The sequence below is a fragment of the Branchiostoma belcheri genome, unplaced genomic scaffold (assembly GCF_001625305.1).
Source record: "Branchiostoma belcheri isolate BF01 breed outbred unplaced genomic scaffold, Haploidv18h27 scaffold4, whole genome shotgun sequence".
NCBI classification, from domain to species: Eukaryota; Metazoa; Chordata; class Leptocardii; order Amphioxiformes; family Branchiostomatidae; genus Branchiostoma; species Branchiostoma belcheri.
Window position 1 is genome coordinate 5,108,124 of NW_017804020.1, and position 8,802 is coordinate 5,116,925.

The window sequence follows — 8,802 nt, forward strand, 5'->3', positions numbered from 1 at the left end:
TCTTCAGAAACTCATCCTTGTAATTGTTTTCAGTCTTTTCCAGTCAGTGTCTTATAGACATGCAGGTCTTTGGAATTCCTTTGAACAGGCTAGAGCTCAATTAAAAACTGTAACATGGCTTAAGTAGGGATAACAAGAAAGACGTAGTTCTTGGAAGAGGGAGATCATCAATCTATACTCCTGAAAATCCTCCTTACCAGGTTCTTACCATCAAACATCTTGCTCAATGAAACCTGTATAATTTCCTTGGTCTTATTCCAATATCATGAATATGTAGAAATTAATTACAACCATTCAACAGTGTACAATGTTATTTGCTTTGCTTTAAGTCATTACTTTTATTTATCATGTATGGTTTTTATCTTGTATGTCACCCTTAACAGTGTTTTTGTGGATAAGTCCATGATAACCACTTTACAGAGCTTACTGCCTAGTCTATATTTCACGGTTGGCTTTCCTGCTTTGTCAGCTCATTGTCAGGAGGAGTCTGTAAAGGATGACTGTGGTTGTCGATAATCAATTGTTGGCTTAAAGGGTGGTCTGACAGTTGTAGCAGACTTATCAACAGGGCTGCTGACATTTACAGCACAGGGAAGGGACTCAAGAAGTCTCACCGGGCAAGGCTAGGGAAGTGCATTGGTTCTTAGAGAAGTTTTAAGTTAAATTCAAGCAAAAGGCCTACAGAGGGCTTAGAGAAAACCCTGAATCTGACTATATTCGCTCGTTGAAACTACGTACAAGAGTATAGAATTTACCCTCAGGCCCTGTTTTCTTGTTGACCTTTCAGTTCAGCATCATTTTGTTAAATCCAGACACCAACATTACATTGGTGCGACCCAAATTGCCTGAGAAATATTCAATCAGGCAGGAAATGGTTGGACTGAGTGCTTGATCAATAACCACGGTGTTCAGGAAGTGGAAAGAAATGTCAAGGTACAATTATATAGGTCTGGTGCAGACGGCAGAAACAATTCACCTCTGGTCATTTTAGATTTGGAAATTGTCCAAATTCAAAGACAACACTTTGAAAACTTTGCTGACTCATTGCTAAATGTATTGTAATGTTTGATAAGTTATTGTTAAGAGCGAGGTAGCTAGAGATCAGTGGTAGTAGTTTATTCTTCCGGTTAGCTTACCTCTGCTGTTGCTTTGTCTATTGTTTTAGGTAATATAAACCTCTACATTATGATTAAATAGTAGGAGAAATTTTGTGTTGTGGTTCCTTTTTCTTTCCAAGAATCAATGAATTGCTTTACTTGAGCCATAATTTCATTCCTGGCTCCCTACAATCCACAGTGACATGTGTTTTGTCTATGAGTGGTGCTTTATTTACTTACACCCTCCACTTGACTCGGTGTTGGATAGAAAAAGAGCCTTTCAACCATTTGGATATTCTCTCTCCTGGCAGGCAAGACAAAAGATATTTCAGTTTTGACTCTGATGGTGCAGCATATTGCCCTGTTGACCTGAAAGTCATGGTGACTGTTGAAAATGGCAGCTTGAATTATTTGTGATGGAGTTGAATTGAGGTGCCTGCTGTGGTAATGTCTCTTGCAGTACCAGGAGTATATGATAGGTGTCACTGTTGACTGAGTTAAAATGACCAAACATACAGGTTCGTTCAGACTACTAATTATCTTTATCTGATTCAGTAGTATAGACTTAGTAACTCAGTAGGTTTTTAAATCATTTATACATCAGTCATGCAATACCGTATGGTAGTAGAAATACCATTGTTGGCACACACATCTGTACCTAGGCTCCAATGTGAAGGTTGTTGCATACTTCCAGACGAATTTGCCACATTTCCAAAATTATATTTGGATTTCCTATACTTGATACTCTTAACTTGCAAAAAAATTTACTGAAATCAGTTCAGTTTATTTGTCAGTATCTCACAGCTTCTGTGTAAAGTCAGAGGTTGCTCGCCTGTACACATTATCATGTATGGTGTGCTTCTGCTGCTTTTTTTTTATTTTTATTTATTTATTTGGCTTACAAAGAAGCCAGGGTGCTTTTATGCCTCACATGTTTGTGGAACTCTCATTGTCTCAAGGAAATGCTTGGATGACACGAGTGTTGCTCTGTTGACTAGCTAGCTGGCTGGCTGCCAATCTGTTATGAACCTGTGAGTATGGGTTAGAGATTTTTTTAAAAATTGCTTGTATCCAAAATGCATGTACATGTGCATGTACTAGTTACCAACAGTCGGGACTTCCTGTGGTTTAGCTACCATGTTCATGAAATCAACTGGACATGTCCTAATGGAGCTTAAACCATTCTAACACCCACAGACTTGACTGTAGTCAACATCATCTTTGTTAGAGGTAGCTATCAGGTAATGCTAACCTTACAACTTGTAGTTCATGACTGAAGTGACAGGTGGCATTTCTCCAGAAGGGCAACACTACCCGAACTATACAAACAAATTGAGCACAGCCCAATGTTGTTATGGATGCCACGTTAAGCCTGAGGGCAAAACTACATGTGAAGTCTGACGAACAGTTGACAACATGGATTGTACAGCTGTGATACATGACTGCTAGGCTGCTGGCACCTATCCAGTTCGACTAGCATTATATGACAAACAGTTTGTACGTGAACTTGAGCTCTTTTAGTTTTACACAACATAGTCACTGATGATTATAGATCATGTATATTAGATTATAAGATAGGGTCTTGCAGCTGTTTTACAGCGTCAGGGTGATGTTTGGCTTTCTTTCAATTCATACAAGGGAGTTTGGACTTGCCACATTCTAGAAGAAGTCTTTGGCACTTGCCCAGTTCCAGTATAGAGCTATGTGACAGTGTTTGTAGTTGAACTTGAGTTCTGATGACATGTCTGTCCCCATCTGACCCTGGGAGTGATAGTTATGGTTTACTGGTTAGGACCCAGGGTTGGCCTGTAGTGGACTCTTGCTATGGAACTGTGCATTTTTAGTCTCTAAAGTATTTGTTATTTGTTTGTTTAAGCTTTTGTTTATTCATGAAAATCTCAACTTGGCCTGCATGCCACTTTTTATTGAAGTCATAAGGGAAGGCGTAAGGGTCAGACGCTCAAGTTACTTGATTGAAGTCCTAATAAACCCATAAACCTATGATCACAGTTAGTCCATAGACATACTAGTATTACCTTACACATACTATTAAGACTATTTGCGTACTTTCCATTTGGGGTTGTTGCTGGTGTCCTGGTTCCTAACTTACAGGTGGTCACCACAGGAGTCACTGTGTCTTGTGGGTTAGTGGTTTATACAAGTCTGGGCTGCCCTCTAATTACCACTTAATTGCCTCTTAATTAGGATATAGGAAGACTGTCTGGGACGACTGCTCGTTAATGTCACACTAATTAGCACCAGTCTGGGAGGAAATGGACGGTCCCATATCCCAGCCTGCCTCGGTAAGAAGGAAATAGATGAAACAAAGAAATGTGCCAAAGATGCAGCCACTCTAGCATTGGACAGCCACGATTGTTCTGTTTAAATATTTGGGAGCTGGCTAAGTAAACAAAAGAACTAAAGGTTTCTGTGTTGTTTTTGCATCAAATAAGCCTTCACTTTGGTGGTGTTAGAGTGAATAACAGTTTCAGTTCTGCAGTACCATCTGGAGGTGCTAGGGTGTAGTTCCATTTTATGAGCCTTCAAGTTGCTGTCCCTCACACTGGTGTCTACTTATCTCAAAAGATTGTGAAAATTTCAGTTAACAAATATGGTGTAGAAGAAATCAATTGACAACTCTCTGCCAGTTTACATTGTTCAATGTTTTGGTTTCACATTTAGTTTCTGCATTCCACCCCCTGTTAGAAGTAGGCCAGTCTGTTCCAACAATGCTTGTTATTTGTAGACCCTGGTGCTTCCTGTATCGGGTTACCTGTGCTGTATCGGGTTCCAGGGTCTGTGTATAGGGGTGAAGGTGAAAGTACAGAGTACATGTGTGTACTGAGGTGTACTACAGGACTTATAAGCTGAAGGACTGCTATTTTGGGTACTTCAGACAGCCATGTGTGTACACTAGTGTTGGTGGGGCATACTCCAGACTTGGAGATCACACAGGTGTGTAAGTATGTGGTTAAATCTTCAGGTATGTCCAGACAGCTTCAGGTGTGACAAGTTAGGTGAGAGAGGTGACCCAGACCAGGGTAAAGACTGAACATACATCACCTGAGATAAAGGGTGGTGAGAGAAGGTGTGTGCAGGTGACAGGTAGGTATAGATGTCTTGAAGTCTTCAGGTGTGTTTAAAAGGCTTTAGAGGTAAGACGGGTGACTTAGGTCAAGGATCTCTGAATTCCAATGTCATGTCTCTAAAAACATCTTCAACTTGTCATCGATACTTTATGGTGTTCTGTAAGCTGGCTCTGGGGAAATACTGGCACATGTAGGAAGTAATGTGGGATGAATTATATGTTTCAAGTTGTGGCTGTCAGACTGTGTGTAACTCCTGAGTGTTACATGTGTTGGGGCATGTAGTTGTGTCAGCCGTTTAAAACTTCAAGAAAAACATGATGTGAAAAGAAATAGGACATGTTAGAATAATCATTAACCTCAGTCTGTCAGAACCAGATACATGTATACTACTTTACTCAATAAAAGTGAACAGTGAAAGGAAACTGTATACATGTGTACATGACTTGTAATAGTGAAAGGTGTTTACCATGTAGTTTAACCCCAGTCATCCCCAGCCCTATAAGTGAAAGTGAAGATTGAAAGTGAGCAGTGAAAGCAGTTTTGAGACCAGGTTACCTTGCTCACTGTGCCTGTAGATTTGTAATCTGGATTGAGTCCAAGAGCGGGGCTGATGTTGTTATGTCTGAGCAGCAGGACTGGATCAGCAGCCGCTTATGGAGGTTTCAAAACATGCAGGGAGTAACTTAGTCTGTAATAAATAATGGGGTAATCGACCTGGTGGGCCACAGCAACACAGGCTGGGGTTTGTTGCAACTATGATTGTGCTAAAAAAAATTCTTAACATCCGAAAAGAAATTGTTAACGATTTGACTAAAAGGAAAATTCATCACTCTACAATATAGGCATGAGAGTCTCTAGCACGTTTTTTTCATAAATTGTGATATCCAAGCAAGTACTAGTAAGTAAAGTGATAACTGTAAGATGCCATGATCATTTATGTTAACATAAATTTAAGGAGAGCATGATTAATTGGGAAATATTGGTGAACAATTCAACAGCAGTTGCTGCAGTTTTAGTGATTTTTACATCATCAATTTCTTATTTGTACTTGATTTTTCCTCATATTTTGAATAGAAATGTTGTCCACTTCTATTGTTTACGTGAGTGGGTCTGTTTGAGTAGGGTATTAGGGGGTTTAGCCTGATCGGTTAGCGTTAGGAAACACCCCACAGTGCCCCTGGGCATCATGTCGCCTGCAACTCTGAGTGACAGCTGCAGGGGTCAGAGGTCAGCGCCCTGCCTTGACCTTGCAGCGAGCTTGTGTAGCTCAGCCCAAATATTGAAACAGGAGCCTGAGGCTGGCAGGGCAGCGCAGGGTCAGGCTGTACTGCACTACAGGCTGGGGACGACAGGGTTTGTTTAGATACAAAACTGTTTTATTTGGTCTGAAGGGACAAAAGGAGATGACGCTAGGCTGAACTTGACAACAGAATGTAGGTCAATGTCATATTCTGGGCTATTGTTCTGGTTCAGTAGAGCTTAGTTGTGTTGTCTTTCCTTCTGTTTAGATACAAAACTGACAGTGTTGTAAGTCTGAAAGAACAAAATAAAATGCTGCTTGTCATTAGTAAGAATTGGAATGGAACAAAGGGAAGAACAAAACATGTCAATGTTGTCTTCTATTGTTACTTTTTGCTGTACATGTTTGTATTAGGCAGAATTAAGCTAGAACAATAGGAAAAACAAAGCATCTGTGGGTTAGTACTGGGTCTGCTGGGTTGTTGTTCTTGCCATGAGGTTTTCTTGTGTTGTTTGTGTACATTTCTGGTCAACTAGTTTCACATATCCGGAGTCAGTGGAAATGTGGCTTTTAGATGTATATTAGGGCAGAACTGGACTGGAACAATAGGGGCAACAGACAAGTGCTGGCTGATGTTATCTTCTGGTATTATTTGTTTCTTGGCACAGTGCCAGTTCAGCGTGTACTGATATACTTAACTTTGTTGGCACATGACTGTGATGGAACAATAATACCAGCTCAGTTCAGTAAAGCTCAGTCAATATTGTGAAACGTACACCTCTAGACTTAAGGTAGAGACCACCTGTCTTGGGTAAACCTTTATATACTTCCCATGGTGTTATCTTAACACACACCTGTCACGTTAACTTACCTGTCTGTCACCTTAGCTCACCTGTCAAACATTAACACACTATTATTTGTCCTAGCTGTTAAGCTGTTGAACCAATATTAGTATTAAGCTGCGCGGATGAATGAAATGATCAGAATGTAGCAATTAGTATAATTATAGGTGATGGCACAAATAAGTGTAGGGGAGCACCATCATGGCATGGTTGTACTTGTAGATAATTATTTGCTGTATGATTGATTTTCAATAGGCCATATCGTCTTGGTATGCAAACAGTGTCTTGTTAGGTAGGTCCTGCCAAGTTATATTTCAGAATTAACTCTTAAGGTGATAAGAGAAGAATTGGTTCAATTATTGATAGCTTTTGCTGAAAGATTGACATCTCTAGGTGAATGATTGACAGGTCCTAATAGATATAGGTCAGGACTGGGTTTTCCCCAAAACCACCACAAAAGGTCGGAAACTTGAGGGAGATTTTCTAGCTGACAGCTTGTTAGGGTCAGGTGATATGATGTGATGTGTGGAAGGTGGAAACTCTCAGCAAGTCTCTGTAAATATAACAGCTAGGACAGAAATAAAGGCAGCATAAGACAGATTTTTGTATATAGCATAAGTTTCACATCCAATGTCAAGGTAACTTACTAAGAAGTAAAGTTTCCAACATGGTATGATGGAAATTTGTTTCAACAGCTTTCCAAAGAGAGCAATGTTAGTAAACAGACTCAAATGTGGACTAGTAAATGACATCCTTCCATGACCAGTAGTGGACTGTCTCTATACAGACACCCCTTCCATGATAAGTAATGGCCAGTCCCAGACCTATGTAGGTCATTAGTGGCTGTTGTAATTAACCTGTCACAGTCTGGGCTCACCAGCCATCATTTCTCACTGTCTGAAGTCTGACCCTGCCAAATGGGCCGACCCATGGGGGAGGGGGTGTTCTTACTGGCTTTCTTGGCATAGGAACTGGTTAATTCTGGTTTTGGAAAAAACTTGAGGTCTTTATACACTGTTTACTGAACAGTGAAATTGTTATCTTGCAATTCCAATGCTGTCATCACTTTGTTTCTTTTTAGTGAGAAACTGGTAAATTCTGGTGTGGGCAACCTGTTTCTCTTGAAGCAGGTTGATTCTGGTTTCGCCACGTTGAAAGATTTCTTTGAACTCCTTCAAGCATGCACATAAAGATGGACACTTTTGTGACTAGGAATTTGGAATCACTGTTATACATGCATCTTGAAAGGTAAGCATCTCTTTGCATTGATTACATTATACATAACTTGCATGTTTTCTGATTTAGTCTTCTCCCCTCATACCTCTGTTTACATGTGATTTTGTTTGTGTATGTTTTCTTAATTCTTCACTAAAATTCTTCCTTGAAAGTCCAGGAATATCTGAGGTTTCTTTCAAGACCACCTGTTTGGTATCCATTCTGACAAAAGATGAAGCCAGGAGAAGCACAAGGCTGACCTCATGTTCCCATGGTGGTTATAATGGCTGGATTTGTCTGTTGGAACAGTCAGAACTGTTTGTAACATGGTTCTGCCGTAGACTCCATCAAAATGATGTTCCAAAGGTCGGACCCATGTCCTGGCCAACGTTGTGCAATTTTATTGATTTTTGGTTTCCCATTGCCTCATCAGGAATTGCAGTTCTAAAGGTCAAACAAGTGAATTACAGTTGCCCTGCTTGTCGTATATTTGCAGGTGTTTCCGACCGAGGACATTATATAGAGAATACAGTTCTAGTGGAGAGATATTTTGTGTTTATCAGGTTAAATTTGAGCAGATACGGTTAGTTTTTTTGACGTTTTTTTCCCCCAGCCGACATTTCCACGCAGACAGTTTGTAACATGCTGGTACAGGTTAGCGTCCCTGATGGAGCGCTGCAGACATTAGTATTCATGTGTGGCTGCTGGGTATTAGTGTAACGGTACGTGTGTGGAGCGCAGGCAGGGGTGCCGGCTGGGTTGTTTTGCCTGGGAAAGGCTCTTACTGTGGCTACAAGTGGATACTGTTAACATACTACATGATCCCCGCCTGACACTTCGCATGAGCTGTAATGATATTTCGCGCCCGAGGCTGTTGAGCTGTGCCAACGATATGTCCTTAAACAGCCCAAATTGGCTGCCTGTTCAACCTGTCATTTCACTCACATAACATTCCTCTGCCTACCAGTTTACAGGGAGGAGATAACACCTAGGCCACAATCCCCTGCAGGGCATTATTTACACACTAGTAAAACCCTCCCCCCAGGTCCCACTGCCCTGTGTACCTCCCCCCTATCTGGGCCCCAGCTCAGAGGAGATAAATTACCAGCCCCTGTAACAACAGTGACAAGTATCAGCCAGCTCTATAAATAGTGCGGCTATTTGAGAAAAGATGGCGCTCCCATCTCCGCAGTGCCCCCTGTGACAGCATGTACTGTGGCTACAGGGCATGGTGAGGCTGTTCTGTCCTGTAGGGTGGGTAAAACCTGTAGGAATATTAATTACAGCAGCAGTGTGGGGAGGAGGCGGGCGTGGGCAGC

At 41.1% G+C, this 8,802-nt stretch overlaps 1 protein-coding gene across 4 annotated transcripts in view; it reads left to right on the forward strand.

The window, feature by feature from the left end:
• LOC109477299 (ataxin-7-like protein 1) overlaps positions 1 to 8,802 on the forward strand; it is a 45,111-nt gene that overhangs the window by 17,592 nt on the left and 18,717 nt on the right. The window contains exon 1 of one of the 4 annotated variants that reach the window (XM_019778416.1): positions 5,498 to 5,619. The exons of 2 other annotated variants lie outside the window; for them this stretch is intronic. The gene's annotated coding sequence lies outside the window, so the exon portion shown is untranslated. Of the gene's footprint in view, positions 1 to 5,497; positions 5,620 to 8,605; positions 8,715 to 8,802 lie in introns of those variants that run through there. One more of the 4 variants, XM_019778415.1, reaches the window with a different exon arrangement.